This window comes from Lepidochelys olivacea (assembly GCF_965140295.1).
Source record: "Lepidochelys olivacea isolate rLepOli2 genome assembly, chromosome: 5".
Taxonomy (NCBI): Eukaryota; Metazoa; Chordata; order Testudines; family Cheloniidae; genus Lepidochelys; species Lepidochelys olivacea.
The window spans coordinates 90,283,179-90,302,873 of NC_140415.1; the positions used below are offsets into that span (position 1 = coordinate 90,283,179).

At 40.9% G+C, this 19,695-nt stretch overlaps 1 protein-coding gene across 1 annotated transcript in view; it reads right to left on the reverse strand.

Moving 5' to 3' along the window:
- Positions 1-19,695, reverse strand: part of AOPEP (aminopeptidase O (putative)) — a 391,354-nt gene that overhangs the window by 203,511 nt on the left and 168,148 nt on the right. The gene's annotated exons all lie outside the window — the stretch shown is intronic.

Sequence of the window (19,695 nt, forward strand, 5' to 3'; positions counted from 1 at the left end):
CCTGTTGTCATATTTTGAAGATGTTATACTGGTTTAACAGTTAACAGCTAACACATATGAGATTTTTTTCTCCAAACCAGAGTCCCAACATCATTCAAATAGGTGTCTGCACTTTCTCAGCCTTCTGATCCCTATGCTGTCAGCTTTTCTCATTTTCTCTTGAAGGATGGGTGACATGGTTTCATATTAGAGAGACAAGGGGGGTGAGGTAATACCTTTTATTGGACCAACTTTTGTTGGTGAGAGAGACAAGCTTTTGAGCCACACAGAGCTCCACACCCTCCTTGTCTCTCTAATATTATGAGACCGACACAGCTACAACTGCACTACATACATATTCTCATGTTGTCAGTAAGAATGAAAATAAAGCTTCTTATTTATAACCAGACTACATAACATGTTGAACAGCAGTGTGTCTGGACAACCTCTTTCCTCAAGGTCAATGTAATGGGGTGCTAGCCATTTAAGACCAGAGGAGGCTGTTTAAGAGGCAAGCTATCCTGTTCCAGGTGTCCAGGAAAGGCCCGAAGCAGTAATTAAAATGGACACTGAGTGAGAGGAAGATGGTCCCGGGCAATAGTTAGTGTCTGGGGGGTGGGGGTGGGGTGAGATGAAGGAGTATGAAAGCCCAGACTGCTGTTCCTTTAGGGCCTGGGAGCAGGATCCTTTCTGAGTGAGTGGCACAAGGCTCCCCTCTCTCCCAGCCAGCCCAGACTAGTGTTTGGGGTAATTAGACCCACTGGAAATGTCAAGGGAGAGGTCAGATGACAGGGTGAGTGACTCAGAAAAAGGCATCAACCCAAGTCAGAGAGACTACATAGGTCAGGGTGGTCAGGCCTGAAACCACACAGTCCCAGGAAAGAGGGCTTTGGGGTCCTCAGCCTAGGGGTGAGCAAGAAGATTCTCTTTTGGGAACTGGACTATGTTTAATAAATCAGACTCCAAAAGAGGGGGAATATTGTTTTTAAAGACTCGGGTGTGAGTGGATTATTTCCAGGAACCTGAGGAGAATATGAGACAGAGGACAGCAGTGGCACTCCACGCAGCAAGGGGACATGCTTAGAAGCACCCCTCCTACCACAGGTGCCGACTCCATGGGTGCTCCGGGGCTGGAGCACCCACAGGTAAAAAATGGTGGGTGCTGAGCACTCACCAGCAGCCCTCCTGTCAGTTCTCCCCCACCCCACCAATGTCTCTTGCCCGCGGGCAGGCACTGCATATTAGTGCCTCCCTCTCCTTCCTGCCCACCGTGATCAGCTGTTTTGTGGTGTGCAGAAGGCTGAGCGGGGAGGAAAGAGGATGTGGCGTGCTTGGGGGAGGGGGCAGAACTGGGCGAGAAGAGGCCAGGCGGGGGTGGGGCCTTGGGGGAAGGGGTGAAGTGGCGGTAGGGCCTGGAGCAAAGCCGGGGTTTGAGCACCCCCTGGCACTTTGGAAAGTCGGCACCTGTGCCTCCTACAATTAGCATTGGACAGACAACCACCCGGAGCCTCTGCAGTTCCTTTGGTGCCCTGCTTTGCATTCATCTTTCCGTCCATCCCTAAGTTGAGGGTCCAAAGCCCTCCTTCATGGGACTGTGTAGTTCCAGTCCTGCCCTCCCTGTCCTCTCCCCTTTAGTCCAAGATTAAGTTTCCACAGCCTTCCTTCTGGGACTGTCTCCCTTTAAGTCTTGGCCTCCCTCGCCTATGAACTCTCTCTGATTGGGTTTGAAGTCTCCTTTTTGAGTCACCCAGTCATCTGATCATTTTCTTCTTTAAATTTCCCACATGAGTCTAACTACCCCAAACACCAGTCTGGCCTGGGTGGGAGAGAGGGGAGCCTTGCCCCACACACTGTACAAGGCTCTTGGTCTTGGGCCCCTACAGGGATTAAAGGCCTGGCCTTTTCTACTCCTTCCCCCTTTTAGACACGAACTATTGCCCAGGCCCATCTTCCTCTTACTCACTATCTGTTTTGGTTAGTTCTTTCACTTTCCCCAGACACCTCTCAAACTACTACTGTCTCTGGTCTTCAGGGGCCAGAACCCCGATACAGTCAGACACAAGCCCTGGTCTAAGAGTGGGTTTTCTAACTGGCTCTTGAGCTGGAGTCTACAACATACATCATTGTGCTGCCATATGTCAATCTAAAATATGCATTTAACAGAGAAGAAAAAGTTATAGCCATTCCTCACTGTGACGTTGCACCGCATAATGCTTTATGGAAATATGCTTATGAAAGTAAATATGACATAACTGGAATATGTTTTATGCTAGACATGCCATGTAACACATCTCTACAAAGGTTATGATCTACTGAATATATTCATCCTATTTGTATGAATGTATTATTTTTGTACTCGAAGTTATGAATATTGGCTGTGTACTTGTCTGATTTTAAGCAACCTTAGTAAGGCATTTGGTCAGCTTCTTTAGAAAGAAATTTGCAAGTTAAGTGCCCAATCAAGAAACACTTAACAGACAATGGATCTTGGAAGACTCCAATCCACATAAGAAGTCTACCTGAGAATGTTCAAAGTTGCATGTGAACAATGGCTGCTGCCTGTAAGATCTGAGTCATGCATGGACACGTGACTTGCCCATGTGACTCCAAAACTCTTGTGGCTGGGATTCTACACAGGGGGAGGGAGGGGTGTCCACCCACAAGAGGAAATCTATTTAAGCCCCTGGGAGACTCCTCCATCTGGTCTTCAGCTGGCTCAAGAGATAACCTCTCCAATCTGAAAGGATACCTGAAAGAAACTGGAACAAAGGACAGTAACCACGGGGGTGTGACTGATTGCTGGACCCAGACTAGAAGGAGGGTAGTCTGTAAAAGAAGCTTACTGGAACATCTCTGAGGGTGAGGTTTCATCTGTAATAATTTTCTTACTGTATTAGGCATAGGCTTGCGTGTTTTATTTTATTTTGCTTGGTAATTCACTTTGTTCTGTCTGTTACTACTTGGAACCACTTAAATCCTACTTTTTGTATTTAATAAAATCACTTTTTACTTATTAATTAATCCAGAGTATGTATTAATACCTTGGGGGGGGGGCAAACAGCTATGCATATATCTCTCTATCAGTGTTATAGAGGGCGAACAATTTATGAGTTTACCCTGTATAAGCTTTAAACAGACTTATTTGCAGTTTGGACCCCACTGGGAGTTGGGCATCTGAGTGTTGGAGACTGGAACACTTCTTAAGCTGTTTTCAGTTAAGCCTGCAGCGTTCAGGGGACGTGGTTCAGACCTGGGTCTGGGTTTGCAGCAGGCAAGCGTGTCTAGCTCAAACCAGGCAGTGTTCTGAAGGCCCAAGCTGGCAGAGGAAACAGCTCAGGGCTAGTCTCAGCACATCAGTTGGCAGTTCCCAAGGGGTTTTCTGTGATCCTAACTGTCACACTCACTATCCAACAGTTACAGGAATTTAACCTTCTCTTCCCTTATGTGGAAAAGAAGAACTTGATCTGAGTTGGGGATGAGAACAGTTAATTTACTTCTGCAATTACATTAAGACCTGACCCACTCTGCCCAACCTATACAGAACCTGAAGGGTTCTGAAGGTTTTCACTTGAAAATTTGTTGGCTCAATTTGCAAGTAACTTCTGCCAGCAGGCCAGAACAGGTTGCACGGGTGTGGTAAGAAGCACTGGTAGCCATACCCAGTGAACAAAAAATACAGCAATCCTTCCCAGAAAGCTGGAGTGGTTCCCAATGCCCATTATAGAAAAAGAAATTAATGACTTGCTTTCAACAAGTACATACTTGTGTACACTTTTCAAACAAAAAGGGCTTTATTCTGGCCAGAATCACAACCGTCAGAAGTTTGATTTCCACATAATTTGATTGAATGAGGTCTGCCTCTCCCAACAAAGCTACAGTATGTGAAATATGAAGACAAAAAGTATGGTATGAGGGAACAAGTCTGACACATAGGAATGGAGAATTGGCCCCAAAGGGAAATAATTATTTTTCATTTGGTCTGAGCAGCAGAGATACACTTTCCTTCATTAGACTTGATTGTCCTCGTTGTGTACTGAAGTCATCAAAATTTGCCCACTTGGATTTCCTTAACAAATGCTTACATTTTCTTCAACAAATAAAAGGCTTCCAAGAGGGACAGAGATCAGAACAGTAGTCTAACTAGCTGAGAAGCCATTTCTCTGTCAGCAATTCTGTACAACTTTGTCTCCAGACTAATTACATAGAGGTGCCCATTAGAACATAGCTGCAGAAATGTACCATCGCTGACTGTTCTCATGCAATTTTTAGTCAACAGGAAAAGAGCAGACACATGGACTCCAGTTTACTGCACATGTGCACACTTAATTAGTAGCTCTTTAGTTAGTGATCTGACAGTGTGCAAAGCACATTTCTAACAGACTTGTCCCACCCCTTTTGAAGCTTGAATAGATGGGATTAAGAGAAAAATTCTCATATAATATACAGAGTTATAGGTATAACTTCTCACTTATTTATCAAGATAACAGAAGAGATCCTTAAAGGGGACCCTCCACTCCATCAACTGGAAAATAACATCTCTACTTGAAAATTTTGCACCTTCTATCGTTAAAATGAACACCCACGATCACTATAATTGAAAGAAGTTAAAGAATAAAAATTTTGTTCAGCACCTTGTGTACAGTCAGTTTCACTCTCTGCTATTTAATGAACTAGTTAGTTTATCCTTTTATGCAAAACTCTTATTAAAATAATCAGAGGAATAAAATTAATCCCTTTAAAATATTTTTAAAGGAGTATTTTAAAAAATCATCAGAATGCGCTTTTTAAAGATTGCTCTACCAGAAACTGGAATTTGTAAAAATTAGTCAATTAGAAATTCAAAGTGACAGCATCTGTTTAAATGTAATCTGTAAGAAAATCCAACTTCTCATTAGTTTTTGAATATCACTGTATGTAACCTACAATTTCCCAGGTAAGTGATGCAGGGAACAGTCTTCTTCCAGTGTTATTTTTATTCAAGTCTGTCTTTGACTGTCAGTTTGCTGTTGTGATCCATCTTTCTAGTATCGTAGAGTAACATGGTACCTTACCAGTACCTACAATCTCCTGTATTACCTGTACATTTTATACAGTGTGTTAAACAACTACTGATGAGAACAATTCTCCCTATCTTGATCTGCAGGCATTTACTCCACCCCTTTGCCCAAAGCCTAAGGATATATAGTGATGTCAAATGAGATGTTGTGGAGGCAGGCAGTAGCTTTTAGAACATTAGAAACATCAGACTGGGAATATAAACAAAAGCTGACTACACAGAAACAGGTTTCTTTCCAGAAATTCAAACCATGGAACCAACAAGTCACTCATTTTATGGGTGAAAGTCACTCTGGTGCAGCCAGCTGACACATCTCTCTGTACCACATAAACCACATTGTGGTGCTGTGCAAGGGCAGAGCAAGGCAGATGCTAGATGGAAAAATGGTCTCTGCAACCCTTGCATGCCAAGAGTGTGTGCTCTGCTTCAGTTCATTATAGGCTGGCAGTATGGCCACAGGCTCCATGACTAAATGAATCCAGCATTCAAACCCCAAACCATAGAGGGGCAGCCTGCCCAAAGATTGTCAAGTGTGAATTCCATCCCCACTTAGTTCCCTGCACAAAATCAGATTATTTGAGCTTTTATACAGGTCTTCATAGGGTGACCATCCATCCCGTTTTTAACAGGATACTCCCGTATTTAAGCCCTATTGCAGGTGTCCCGCCTTTTATTTAAAAATGGGCAAATTATCCTGTGTTTTCTACTCACCCTGCTGGTCAGTCAGTGGTCAGTCAGTGCAGCCCAGCCATGTCTTGTTTGTGGCTGGCAAGTGAGGGCAGGCAGGCGGTGGCTCGTCAGTGAGAGCACATGGTTGCCTCAGGCTGGGTGGAGAGGCAGGAAGATGACACGTCAGGTAGGACGAGAGGCAGCCCTGTGTGTGAGGGATTACAGGTGTGTGTCACCCCTCGCTATGTGAAACCTTAAGCAGGGGTTCTCAATTAGGGTCTGCAAGCACTTTCAGGGGGTCACTGGGCGCTGATGCTGAAACCCAGACCCTGAGCCCCAGTGCCCCCTGTAGGGCTGCAACCCCAATCCCCAGCACCCTCCATGAGGCAGAAGCTGGAGTCATGGGGGGACTGAAGCCCCGATCTCTGGCACCCACGGTGGGGCTGAAGCCGGAGCCGTGGGGTGTGAATGTGTCTGTGTTAAAACCCTGATTCCTAGCACCCACCGCAGGGCTGAAGCCAGAGCCATGGGAGGACTGAACCCTGATTCCTAGTGCCCGCCACGGGCTGAAGCTGGAGCTGTGTGGCTGAATGCCTGAGCCCTGGCGACCTCCGTGAGGCTGAAGGCAGGAGCTGCGGGGCTGAATCTTGGATCCCCGGTGCTCTCTATGGGGCAGAAGCCCCCTGAGTCCATAGGCAGAGTTGGGGAGCACCGGGAATGTTGCCATCCCAAACTGCAGTGCACGTGAAGGGGTATCCTGGAGGCCGCCTTCCCTCCACCCCTGAACTCCTGAGGCCCCTCTTTCCTTGCTGGGCTCTGGAGTTTTTATAGCATGTTGGGAGGGGGGCTACTGAATAGTTCTGATTGATTGCTGCTGAATATGAGCAATTTTACAAGGTGTCCCGTATTCAGCATAGGGAAATATGGTCACCCTACATCTGGGTTATCTTACTCAAAACAGGCTGCCTTTCTTATTGATAAATATGGTATAAATTAGATATTTGGCATGAAGCTTTGTAGAAGATGTACAAGTGGAGAGAAAAAGAGATGTGAACCTAAATTCAGAGAGTAAGACCTGAAAATCAGCAGCGTTTGCAGGAGGTTTCTGGTTACTCCCTTTCAGTAACATCCAGATTATCCATTTTCCTTGCATACTCAGTGAACAGACTAAAGGTAAATCCTTGCTTAAAAGGAGAAGTCACTGTTTGTGTGACTCTATATTTATACAGCAGTTGCTATATATATAACTTGAATAGCTTTTAATCTGAGTTTAAAATTATTTTGGTTTTACAAATCAGCCATGGGTTTGATTCTTCCAAACATTATTTATACAGAGAATTCTGCAAATGTTCTTCAGGAACGGGGGTAACTCAAGAACCCCCTGATTAACAGTAATAAACTAAGCCATATTGGAAACATTTATGAGAGCTGACAAAATATAATTTTTATATGCCAGGACAGCTCTCCTAATGCCCATAGAAGGACTAATCAGATTAGCTTTAGCTGAAATGGACATAAAGTCTCATTTGATAAAATAAATTTTGATGCATTCCCAAAAGAGCAATAAAAGAGATGCACAAAAGAGAACTGAAACATCCCACACAATCAAGCTAGTCCCCCTGAATTTAACACCCCTTGCTTCATTTAACACCCTTTTTTCCGAACACAAATGAAAGACTAACTAAGTGCACTTCTTAAAGGATATACGTGCAAAATTCTGGCTGTGATTTCAACCACATGATTCATTTCAAAGATAAAGGAAGTCAGCACAGTTAAAAGTCTACCCAACACTTTGAAAATTTAGCCCTAAGCTTTTAAAAATTAGACTTCTAGCCTAGCCACACACAAAACACCAAACCAAACAACAACAAAAAACCTGAGAAATGTATTTTTCCTTCTTACACTGTATCAGGAAATCCTGCTATATCATGGATGATGGTCTCTATTAATCTAATATAGAGACATGTGCACCTTAAAAGGACATTCAATCCCATATACAGGACTGAATCTTCTAGGTAAGGAGTCCATATTTGAAAATAGGGTCCTTTATCTCAAGACCGCAAGTGTAAAAAGTACTGTTATAGTGACTAAAACAAAAACTGTCTTTAAATAGCCAACTAAACTACACGTAACAAACCACACATAGCAAAATCTTAGTGCATTTAAATCATGCACCAGTCTTACCAGAAATGAAACATTTTTCTTTCTTCTTCTTAAATATGTATTCAGTTTTGATGCTCCAGCCTCCTTTCAAGGATCAGTTCTCCTACTGTCTGGACAATGTACAATAGCAAGGCAGGAACTCTCAAAATTCTTTCACACAGAAGTTTTTCCAAGCCACTCTTAGGCCCTGACCTCATGCGCTTTAGACAAGAACAACATCCTAGAACAATCAGACCCATAATAGGGTTACTCATTTGTTTCTTTCTCCCACATATTGATGGTACCAGAAAAAAAGCTTTCTGTAAATTTTATTATAATCATAGTACCTACTGATGTTATGCTGTCAAAGACCATTCAATAACATCCAACACGGTAATAAACTATATCTTTGGAAATGCTCTTATTCGAAAGATGAGTCAAGTTAAAACCAGGATGAAATGACACCGTATTTTAGGTTTCTGGTTCAGCTTGGTCCCTGTAATTCAGGTGTTGGTTTTGAACAAACCACCTCATCTTGGGACCGTTTCAATATGAACTTTGGGCGCCAAATGCCACTTCCTTTCCACCTACCCAACAGTAAAGCTTGACTACGAATGGGGTCCAGAAATAGAAATCATCCTTCAAACCCTAACACTTGTCACAGAGAGGCTGTAGGGACAGATGAGGCCTCTCTGTGGGTTTAAGCATATGGATCCATATAGTGATGCCAGTCCCTCTCCATGCTTTTACAAATATGCATCACAGAGGAAAGCTACATAGCACAAAGGACTTTTCCTGCATAATATTCTCCCTTCAGAGTAAGAATAGTAGTACCACGGCATTTAAAGGCACTCTGTGCTCACAGGATCTATGGAGGGCAGCAAATGGATGGTCCTGTGAGTGGAGAGAGGTGAACAAAATATTAACGGAGTGCAGCACAGTCCTGTAAAATGGTTTATAGTATAAACCTATGTGTCAACTTTCTAAAGAAAAATATTTTAGAGGCTAAATGTTTCCATGCTTGATCTGGCAGAATGTGGTGAAGGACAGGATCATGTTACTGAAATTATTTTTGGGACATGTAAGGGAAATCCCTTGAGTCTTTTTGGAATGATGATTTCATAAATAAATACACCTGTCTCATTGTAAAATAATCTTTCTACATTTTGCTCATACAAATGACTAAAAAAAGGTACAACTTTTAAACTTCACCATCGGCATTCAACTAGCTCTCAGCAAGGACTACCCATTTTGCTAAATCTGAAAAGAATTGGTTTTGAATCAATGTCACTAATGTTCCTGCACTGAGTATTCACAGTAGGAAATACCACTAAATTTCACCACATGCCAAGTACTTCCAAGCAAGGAACTTACAAGTGCCCAATTTTCTTTCTTAAAGAAACAAACAGGGAAATGGAATGCAAAATCTACTTCTTACTGCAATTATAAGGCTGAGAAATTATGCACTAAAATGTCAGAATATTCCCAAAGCTAAGATTTCTCTGCCAATATTATCTCAGATCCACTGCATCTATGTAATATTTTGCTGTCCTTTTTTTGTTTGTTTGTTTACAGAGAAAGTAACTGATGCAGAGTATGGCTGAATTTGAAACACCTCTGCTCTAGCTGACACAAGAAGTAGCACTAAGGGTCTCCAGAGGCAGAAGTGTCCCATCTGAGATGCAGGGGCAAATTGTTCCCTGAGATGAATGTATAATGTTCCCACTTACCTCAATGTGAGTTGTATGCACACATCTACGTGCAGAATTAGGACCATACTCCTGAGGATAGAGCGTTCTCCCAGATTTCATGTGGAATGATTGCCATACATATTGCTTGCTATATCCTTGGGGGCAACAGTTTTAGGAAGAAATCACTGGAGACAGAGAGCTGTTAACCTTAAAAGCAGCCATTTATTGCCACACGCTGAACTAACTAAAACCCAGCCAAAACTGGCTGGGCTATCCCCTAATAATCTAACTCAGTTGCCATAGCAACAACACGGTTCTATTACAACGACAACCAAATACACAACACTGCTGATACTAAGTTAACATTATTTCCAAACCAAAAAGGGTGTAGATTGCTACATTATTCCACACACAGCTGGTAAAGAACATTCAAGCTGCAAAACTAACCGTTTGGAAATTCTCAGTTAATATTATTAGTTAATATTTCTTCTCATTCATTTACGTAACTTGTAAATTTAGTCGTACCAAAGTAAAGACAAAGATCACTTCTTAAGAGTATGTCTACACTTCAGCTGCGAACATACTTCTCAGACTGGATGGACAGACATGCACTAGCTCTGCACAAACTAGAAACCTTATATTTGAAATGCACACATTGCAGTTGTCCCTTCACAGAATCTTCAAACTATTATTTGTACTCTTGCTAAAATGATAAATATGATGAACAGTCTCTAATGGTGTTTCTCATTTCCAGTCTGAATGCTGATGTTTGTCATTGATGGATGTTATTTGATCATGGATGAATTTCATTATTTGTAGCTTTCCAGCATGGCTGTTACTGGAAGCCATGGATTTCCTGGTTACATTCTGGAGCTTCTGACAAATATTAACAGAGCTAGGAGCCAAAGTGTGAATAATTTAGTAAGATAAATAGCCAGACTACAGGGGCAAAATGCATCTGCTTCTCCATATTCAGTGAAAATTTATTCAAGGAGGCCTGATTTTGAAAGGGGTCTCAAAGGTGACCTGCACAAGGAAAAAAAATGGAATTTGTGCCATTATTTGCTTCTTTATGATAGAGAAGAAAAAGTGTGAAAGCAGCTCCCCCTACAACCCCACCAATACACCAACACAAAAAGAGCCAAGAGGAAGGATTCGGCTTGTTTTTCACCCTTAAAGATCCCATGGTTGACTGGAGAACTTCTAGGATTATTACATCATAAGAAGCAAGGAAGTGAAACTTGGTTGAAGGAGGAAGTAATTTTTATTCCAACTGTTTCAAATTATTTGTTTTTGTTAATACTTATTTAACTAAAAGTTTGGGAGAAAAGCTCTCATTCCCATATCATCATCATCAACTGAGGACTGAGAAAGCTCCAAAAATACTTTGCGTCATCCAAGAATAAAAGGAAAAACATGGCTTTACATTCCTAATATTTTTCAATTAAAAAAACACAAATAATTGTGGACATAAATGGTCCACAATTTAGGATGAATCTGTCTAACTATCGCATCTGATGTATACATTTTTGTTCATATGTAACAGCACCCGCAACTTCAGGCTTTTAAGACTCAGGGCCTAAGAATCTGCTTTTTAGCCCTCTTCTTCCACATAAAGGAAATCACAAAAGGCCTGACTTCAGTGCTGTCTAAATCCATTTTGATATTCCATACTCCGTTCAGTATATACTAATTCTGTTCGACTTTTACCCTTTGCATGTAGTTAACAGGTTTCATAACACACTATATTTCTTATCTTAGATCTCTATTGCCAGAGCCTATTTTTGTAACACACCAATCCTGGTAACATGCATTGTTTGTTTTTCTTATTTTTATCAACTTCTGTAAACAATACATGAACTGCATATGTTGTGAAATGGATGCTTTCAATTTACTGAATAAGCATCCACTACTACTTATTATTTTGATTAACGAGGTACAACAAAAAAGAGAGAGAACAACGTAGATGAATAAGTAATGGCCCCCAAATTATTTTCTTAGTTTATTTTGTGCAGCAGCTATTCAAGCCTTCCTTTTTTGTGTGTCAGTCAATAAGATATCTGTTGTGCTTTTTGTACAAAGAACAAAGATGTCTTTATCAATTCTCAAAAGTCTGTAGGACAAACCATTCATGGTGTCAAACCTCCTAAAACCCTTTCAGCAAATAATGAAATCCATCAGTGATAAATGTCAACATACTAATTTGTTAAATACAGAACAAAAGCAACATTCAGGAGAGGTGCCTCATTTCATGTTATATCAGCCTTCCAATTTGTAACAACTTTGTGGCAGCCCACAGATCATACAATATTAAACAGAACAGTATTATAAAGACTAAAGCTAGAACAATATACTCTCCACAGAAGAAATACTTAATAGTTCAACAAAATTGTAAACAAAGTGTTTTGGAACATTAAATTCCTTGCAATGTAGTCATTTTTCCTCTTTTTAGGAAGATTGCTTTCAAAGTAAAAAAAGAAAATAAATAGAAATGAAGATTCTGTTTGGGACAGAGTTTCATTTATTAAGTTGGTGGAAAAATGAGATCAAATGACATTATGAGTTATAACCAGTGAAAACAAAGTGGCTATGTGCATGTGAATTACTGTATGTATCATACAAGAGCTCTAGCCACCGTTCTCTGATTATATCACTAAAAGCAGTTAAACTGCAGATGTCTAAGGCAGGAGACGTCTAAAGAAACGCTTAACTTGTCTGTCTAGTAATAGTGAGTGCCAACTGCTACTAGTTTTTGTTTCATTTTTAATCTAATTTAGTTTTGCATGCATCTTCAAACCTGTATCAATCGTTTAATGACTGAGCAATTCCTTTACCTGCTTTATAGTATATTAATGCAGACTATATTTACCTGCATTTTTCAGCTGTTTCAAATAGAAGTAAATCCCACTGAACTAAAATACTGTTGCCTCTGTCAAATCTTTTGTAGGTTTCAAAAGGTTTGTAGCATTCTGTTATCTAGTGTTCTGTGAATCTATATAATAAAACTATGAAAGTAAAGAAGAACTTTGAAGTTGACGAGTAGTTTTTTTTAAATGTCAGATTCTATATCTGGCAAATGACAGATTAGAATAAAGATCGTATTAACACATATTTTACTAATTTCAGGAGAGGGACTGTTACCACTTTCTGTAGTTTGGTTTTATTCAAGAAAGAATTCAAAATAAAACAATAAAAAAAAATCAGCCCAAGCCATCTCCCCAAACTTGACCTCTTCCAATGTTCCTTTCTGAGGACTGCTCAGCCCACACCCTAGATCCTCTCTCTCTCTCTCACCATTCCTACCTCCCTTATAGCTGTGTAGGATTAAGAAACATTTGTAAGAGTTCATTAGAAAAACATACTTAACATTTTCCAGAAGCATCATCAACTCTAACAGGAGGAGGTAAATACTGGCTATCTAACTGGTAAAATCTGTTGCATATTTTCCATCCAGAATATAAATCATTACATTGGATCTCATTTTTATCAAATCCTGAAATTTTGTTTCTTTACTACTCATATTTTGAACATTTATAATATGAAGCTATTTAAACTCTCAGTGACTGCGTACACATTTATATCACATTTGGATGAGTAGCCTTGAAGACAGAAGATGTATTTTTGTAGGGAATTTATTGGTGAGTGATTTTTTTTAAAGTGTTTATTTTTTCAAATCATTGACAGAATACATATGCATTGTGGAGTAAAATTCATCCCTCAGTTACACTGGTGTAAATCTAATGCATTTGTGTCAAGGTTCCTTCCCCACTCTGAACTCTAGGGTACAGATGTGGGGACCTGCATGAAAAACCCCCTAAGCTTATTTTTACCAGCTTAGGTTAAAACTTCCCCAAGATACAAACTATTTTACCTTTTGCCCTTGGACTTTATTGCTGCCACCACCAAGTGTCTAATAAATATATAACAGGGAAAGAGCCCACTTGGAAACGTCTTTCCTGCCCCCCCCCCACCCCAAAATCCTCCCAAAACCTACACCCCCTTTCCTGGGGAAGGCTTGATAAAAATCTTCACCAATTTGCATAGGTGAACACAGACCCAAACCCTTGGATATTAAGAACAAGGAAAAAGCAATCAGGTTCTTAAAAGAAGAATTTTAATTGAAGAAAAAGTAAAAGAATCACCTCTGTAAAATCAGGATGGTAAATACCTTACAGGGTAATCAGATTCAAAACATAGAAAATCCCTCTAGGCAAAACCTTAAGTTACAAAAAGACACAAAAACAGGAGCATACATTTCATTCAGCTCAACTTATTTTATCAGCCATTTAAACAAAACAGAATCTAACGCATCTCTAACTAGATTGCTTATTAGCCCTTTACAGGAGTTCTAACCTGCATTCCTGCTCTGGTCTGGGCAAAAACAAAAAACAGACAGAGAGAACCCTTTGTTCCCCCCTCCCCTCCAGCTTTGAAAGTATCTTGTCTCCTCATTGGTCATTGTGGTCAGGTGCCAGCGAGGTTATCCTAGCTTCTTAACCCTTTACAGGTGAAGGGGTTTTTCCTCTGGCCAGGAGGGATTTAAAGGTGTTTATCCTTCCCTTTATATTTATGACAACTTGGCTTTATTATCACCAGAGAGACATACTAAATGCCTCAGATGGAGACTTATTTGCCTTTCAAAGAAACAAATATCTGTAATCTGGCACCACTGGAAATATTTTGTTATTAAGAAGACAGACAACTACAGGACTTGTCCAAATTTAAAACCCATTCCTAGAACACTGTAAGGAACAGTCAACAGCAAATATAAGCAGTAACCATTGATTCTGTTGTATGGTCTATGATTTAAAACACTTGAATTAACAATTGTTCCGCATCTAGTATGCTTTTTTTTCAATAGAATAACTGCTCAGTACATAAACATAATTTTGTTAAGAATCCTGTCTTCAATGCCTATGGCCCCTTCGTCAGAAAATAATGCCATATGTAACACAACAGACTTACAGTATAATGTTCACCTGCTCCTGTTCCTCCTTTCTTCTCACTATTAAATCACCAGCAAAAATAGTTTTAAAATAGTTTTAAATCAGTTTCCCTTTAACTTATTTGCCAGGAACTTAGTATAGGATTCCATGTTTGCTCTGCAACAGCTGCTGACATTGTAACTAAATTAAGCGGCCCTCCCTGCACTGTTTTAGGGTAGCTATAATGTCTTCATCAGTTATAAAGGAAACACCGAATTCTGAACTCAGCTCTTGGCTGCTGAATAGAGGAGCTGTTTCTCTGTAAATATTTTGTTATAAATGTAAAATGTATGTGTTATTTTTAAGATTACACATAAATTCTGTTAAATCAAATACATGAGCAGAAACACCAGTCAAGAGTACTATGCATTACTGGTTCTGCAAGGCAGTGGAGAACAGGAATCTTTCCCAGGCCAGGCCACAGGGTTGCTACACTTGCCTCTTTGGACTCAACATGTTCCATCCACAGGGGAGATACTGCACTCACATGCCCCGCCTTTTTTTTTTCTCTGCCATGCTGGGCCCTCTGTAGAGTTTAGCTGAGATACAAACTGCACTGCGAGATGCACAGAATACACAAAATCCTGGCAGCTCACTTTTAAAACCATGAGCACATAGTCAGCTCAGCTAAACTCAAGTCTAGAGGTCTGATCAAAAAATGATTAAAATAAAAATCCAACTAACTATAATGGAGTTTGCTGATATTTTAATATGTTTTTCTGTTGTATTTTCAGCATTTGCATTTTGGTTAATGGTAGCTGTCCCTCTAAGAACAGGTTGGCAGATATTCCACTACTCGTGTGCTTACACCCACTGTACTCAATATGGATTATTTGGTCAGCAGTGTCACATCTGTGCCCTGCATGTATCGTCGTGCCCCCAGCTAAGCACATAACAGGCATAGCCACCCCAACTGCCCCTCAGGTCCTTCGCTACTGAATCTTGATGACTCCATAGTAGCAGGGATGAGAACCAGGTTGTAGAACATAGACAACACACATCTCAAAGAGCCACAGCTACTGTAGGATAAGTAACCATTTCTTCTTCTAGATAGAGACTAACACAGCTACCCCCTTTCTTCTTCTGTGACTGCATCTACACTATGAAGTAGGAGGGCAATTCCCACGTTGTGTACACATACTCATGCTGACTTTCTTCTGACCCAGCACAATAAAAATAGTAGTGTAGCCATGGTAGTATGGGCAGCAGCAGCTTATGCTAGCAGCCTCAAGTACATACCCATGCGGTTCAGGTGAGTTTCTATTCAGTACTGCTAGTGCAGGCCGCTGCTTCTGCTGCCCACACTACCATGGCTACTCTACTATTTTCAGCATGCTAGCTCAGATGAGAGCTAGCATGAGTACAGTATGTCTGCACAAGCTGGGAAACATACCCCTAGCTTGTAGAGTAGACATAGCTTTTGAGTGCTTGCCCATATGTGTATTCCATTGTTGGCAACTCCCAAGCAATGATCTACTTGCAGGAGGTGAGTACTAGTAGTCTACCTAAATAATGACTGTAGGTCAGCTATGCCTAAGTTTGTGACAGATCTGGATGACTCTAAAGTAGGATAGCACTAGGTGCGCGTGTACTGAAGACCATGCAGCTGCCCTTCAAATGTCTATGATTGGTACATTTCTCAGAGAAGTGACAGAGGTTACTTGTGCTCTAGTGGAGTGAGTTGTGACCTTTTACTGTGGGATTATATTAGCCAATTTGAAGCAACATTTAATATTGGCCAACATCCAGTTAGAGAGTCTCTGTTTTGTCCCAGCCTGTCTCCATTGGCTATGAAGTCTGGAGAATGCTCTGAATTCTGTACAGTTTTCTATATACATCTTTGTTCAAAAGTGCTTTTGGAAAGAATATTGAAAGGTGAATAATCTGATTTAAATGGATATCAGACACTATTTTCCGTTGACTTTTTGGGTGGTGTCTCAATGGACACTCTGTCCTTATGAAAAATTGTATTCCAGGGACCTACCATCAAAGCTTTTAACTCCCCCAAACTTCTGGCTCACGATATTGCTACGAAGAAGGCTATTTAATGGAAAGGTGAAACCGGGCGCATGTGCGCAAAGATTCATATGGTGGTCCTATATCCCCCCTCAAACAATATTTAGATCAGAGGGATGGATAGGGTTGTAACTGAAGGGTAAACCCTCATAATTTCTCTAATAATCTAGCCACTGTGGGGTGAGAACATGTTGAATATCTGTGAACTGGAGAATGAACCCAGCATAGCTTCTAGATGAACTCTCAGTTCACTGATAGTCCAAAGTTTTTGTTTCAGAGGATGATCTAAAATGTCTGGAATCTGTGTTTGAGAAGGTGAAAATTGACACTGTTGAATCCAGACTTCTCTTCCACTTAGCAGAATAAGTGTGCCCAGTAAATTCGTTTCTATTATAGATGGGGATGTTTTGAACCTCTGACAAACATGTTATCTCTGAGTAGGTCTACCAACTAACATCCACGCCATGAGATGAAGGACTTGGCCACAATTCTGAGATGTCAGGTCTGGTCACAGATGTAAGTGTAACAGAGGCTGGATAGAGAGATTTTAGGGATTCTGGGCACCAAAGTTGCCTCACCCAGACTAGGGCTACCATGATTACCTTGGTAGAGTTCTGCTTGAGATTCCTAAGAATTCTGAGCATTAATGGAATCAGACAGTATGCATGGAGAAGGCCAGAGAACTATCGAATCAGGATTGAATACAGACTGGATCCTGGACTCTGAGCCTTTTTGGAACAGAAATGATGACACTTCCTGCATAAACTTTTTTGCCAATAAAGAAAACAGGAAGACCTTTCCTGCGACTTTTAGGTCTGAAATTGAGTGTCCAGGGAGGCTGAAGTGTTCTCTGACTGGTTTTTGAATGTTATAATTCTTGACATCTGATTTGTGTCCATTTATTCTTTTGCGTAGAGATTGTCCGGTTTGGCCAATGTACATGGCAGAGTGGCACTGTTGGCACATGATAGCACATATCACATTGGTAGATGTGCAGGTGAACGAGCCTCTGATAGTGTGACGGATGTGATTACGTCCTATGATGGTGTCCCTTGAATAGATATGTGGACAGAGTTAGCAACGGGCTTTGTTGCAAAGATAGGTTCCTGGGTTAGTGTTTTTGTTGTGTGGTGTGTGGTTGCTGGTGAGTATTTGTTTCAGGTTGGGGGGCTGTCTGTAAGCGAGGACTGGCCTGTCTCTCAAGATCTGTGAGAGTGAGGGATCGTCCTTCAGGATAGGTTGTAGATCCCTGATTATGCGCTGGAGAGGTTTTAGTTGGGGGCTGAAGGTGATGGCTAGTGGCGCTCTGTTACTTTCTTTGTTGAGCCTGTCCTGTAGTAGGTGACTTCTGGGTACTCTTCTCGCTCTGTCAATCTGTTTCTTCACTTCAGCAGGTGGGTATTGTAGCTGTAAGAACTCTTGATAAAACCAGTCAGAGAACACTTCAACCTCCCTGGTCACTCAATTACAGACCTAAAAGTCTCAATTATTCAACAAAAAAAACCTTCAAAAACAGACTCCAACGAGAAACTGCAGAACTGGACTTAATTTGCAAACTGGACACCATTAAATTAGGCTTGAATAAAGACTGGGAGTGGACGAGTCATTACACAAACTAAAAACTATTTCCCCATGCTAATTTTCACCCTATTGTTACTCACACCTTCTTGTCAGCTGTTTGAAAAGAGCCATCCTGATTATCACTACAAAAGTTTTTTTTCTCCTGCTGATAATAGCCCACCTTAATTGAATACTCTTGTTAGAGTTGGTATGGCCACCCCCATTTTTTCATGTTCTCTGTATGTATATATATTTTCCTAGTGTATTTTCCACTGAATGCATCTGATGAAGTGGGCTTTAGCCCATGAAAGCTTATGCTCAAATAAATGTGTTAGTGTCTAAGGTGCCACAAGTACTCTTTGTTCTTTCTACTAATCACAGTACTACACACTTACACCTGGAATAAACATGTGCAGGATCAGCCATTAAGGTTGCTCTGAATGCTCTGAAGTCCCCTTCTGGTCTATCTTCTGTTCTCGTCAAGCTGCTGCATTTTCCCAACACTTTTCCCCCTGCTGCATTTTCCTGACACTTTCCCCACTTCATCTCAATTTTACAGCAATCAAGCTTCTCCGTCATAGCTCACAATCTCTCACCATTCTTGATTTTACTCCTCTATACCTAGAAGGACAAATAAGGGGCTTTTAATTCTTTAAAGCAGATTGTAAGCCCTCCTGCTACATGTGGTAGAGGTAGCAAAAGGGAATCACAGTTCTCATACAAAGTGGGGTAGATAACCATTTTCTCTTTCAGGATTAATAAAGCAATCTTGTGAGTTTTTTGGGCACTTCTAGGAACCACTCACCTCCAGTGCATGTTACTTTGTTCCACTCAAAAAGCTCATGATAGAACTTTGTAATCCCAGAAAGAAAAATTGGGGGAAATTCTTTATGCTTTCACAGAAAATGTATTTTTTCATGAAGGAGCCATTCACCTGAAATTCTCTTATTTTGCTAAATACCATCTTGTGCTAACCTTTGAGAATTAGGGACACCTGATGACTAAGGAGGTTAGTTTTCCTGAGAGCTGAATAGTTTCACTAGGTGTTTTCCCTACAAAACCATAAAAAAGCACAGTAGGTAAGTGGGTAGGTTAACAGATAGGGTAAATGCAGAAAAGGTATAGCTTAAATACATTAAGTAGGTAGTTAAATGATTTGTAATACCTTAATATATAATTCAGAGATTAGATTCATAGATATTTAGGTCAGAAGGGACCATTATGATCATCTAGTCTGACCTCCTGCACAACACAGGCCACAGAATTTCACCCACCACTCCTGCAAAAAACCTCTCACCTATGTCTGTGCTACTGAAGTCCTCAAATTGTGGTTTAAAGACTTCAAGGAGCAGAGAATCCTCCAGCAAGTGACCCGTGCCCCATGCTACAGAGGAAGGCGAAAAACCTCCAGGGCCTCTTCCAATCTGCCCTGGAGGAAAATTCCTTCCCGACCCCAAATATGGCAATCAAATTGGAGGATTAGGCCAAAAGAAATCTGATGAGGTTCAACAAGGATAAGTGCAGGGTCCTGCACTTAGGACGGAAGAATCCAATGCACCGCTACAGACTAGGGACCGAATGGCTAGGCAGCAGTTCT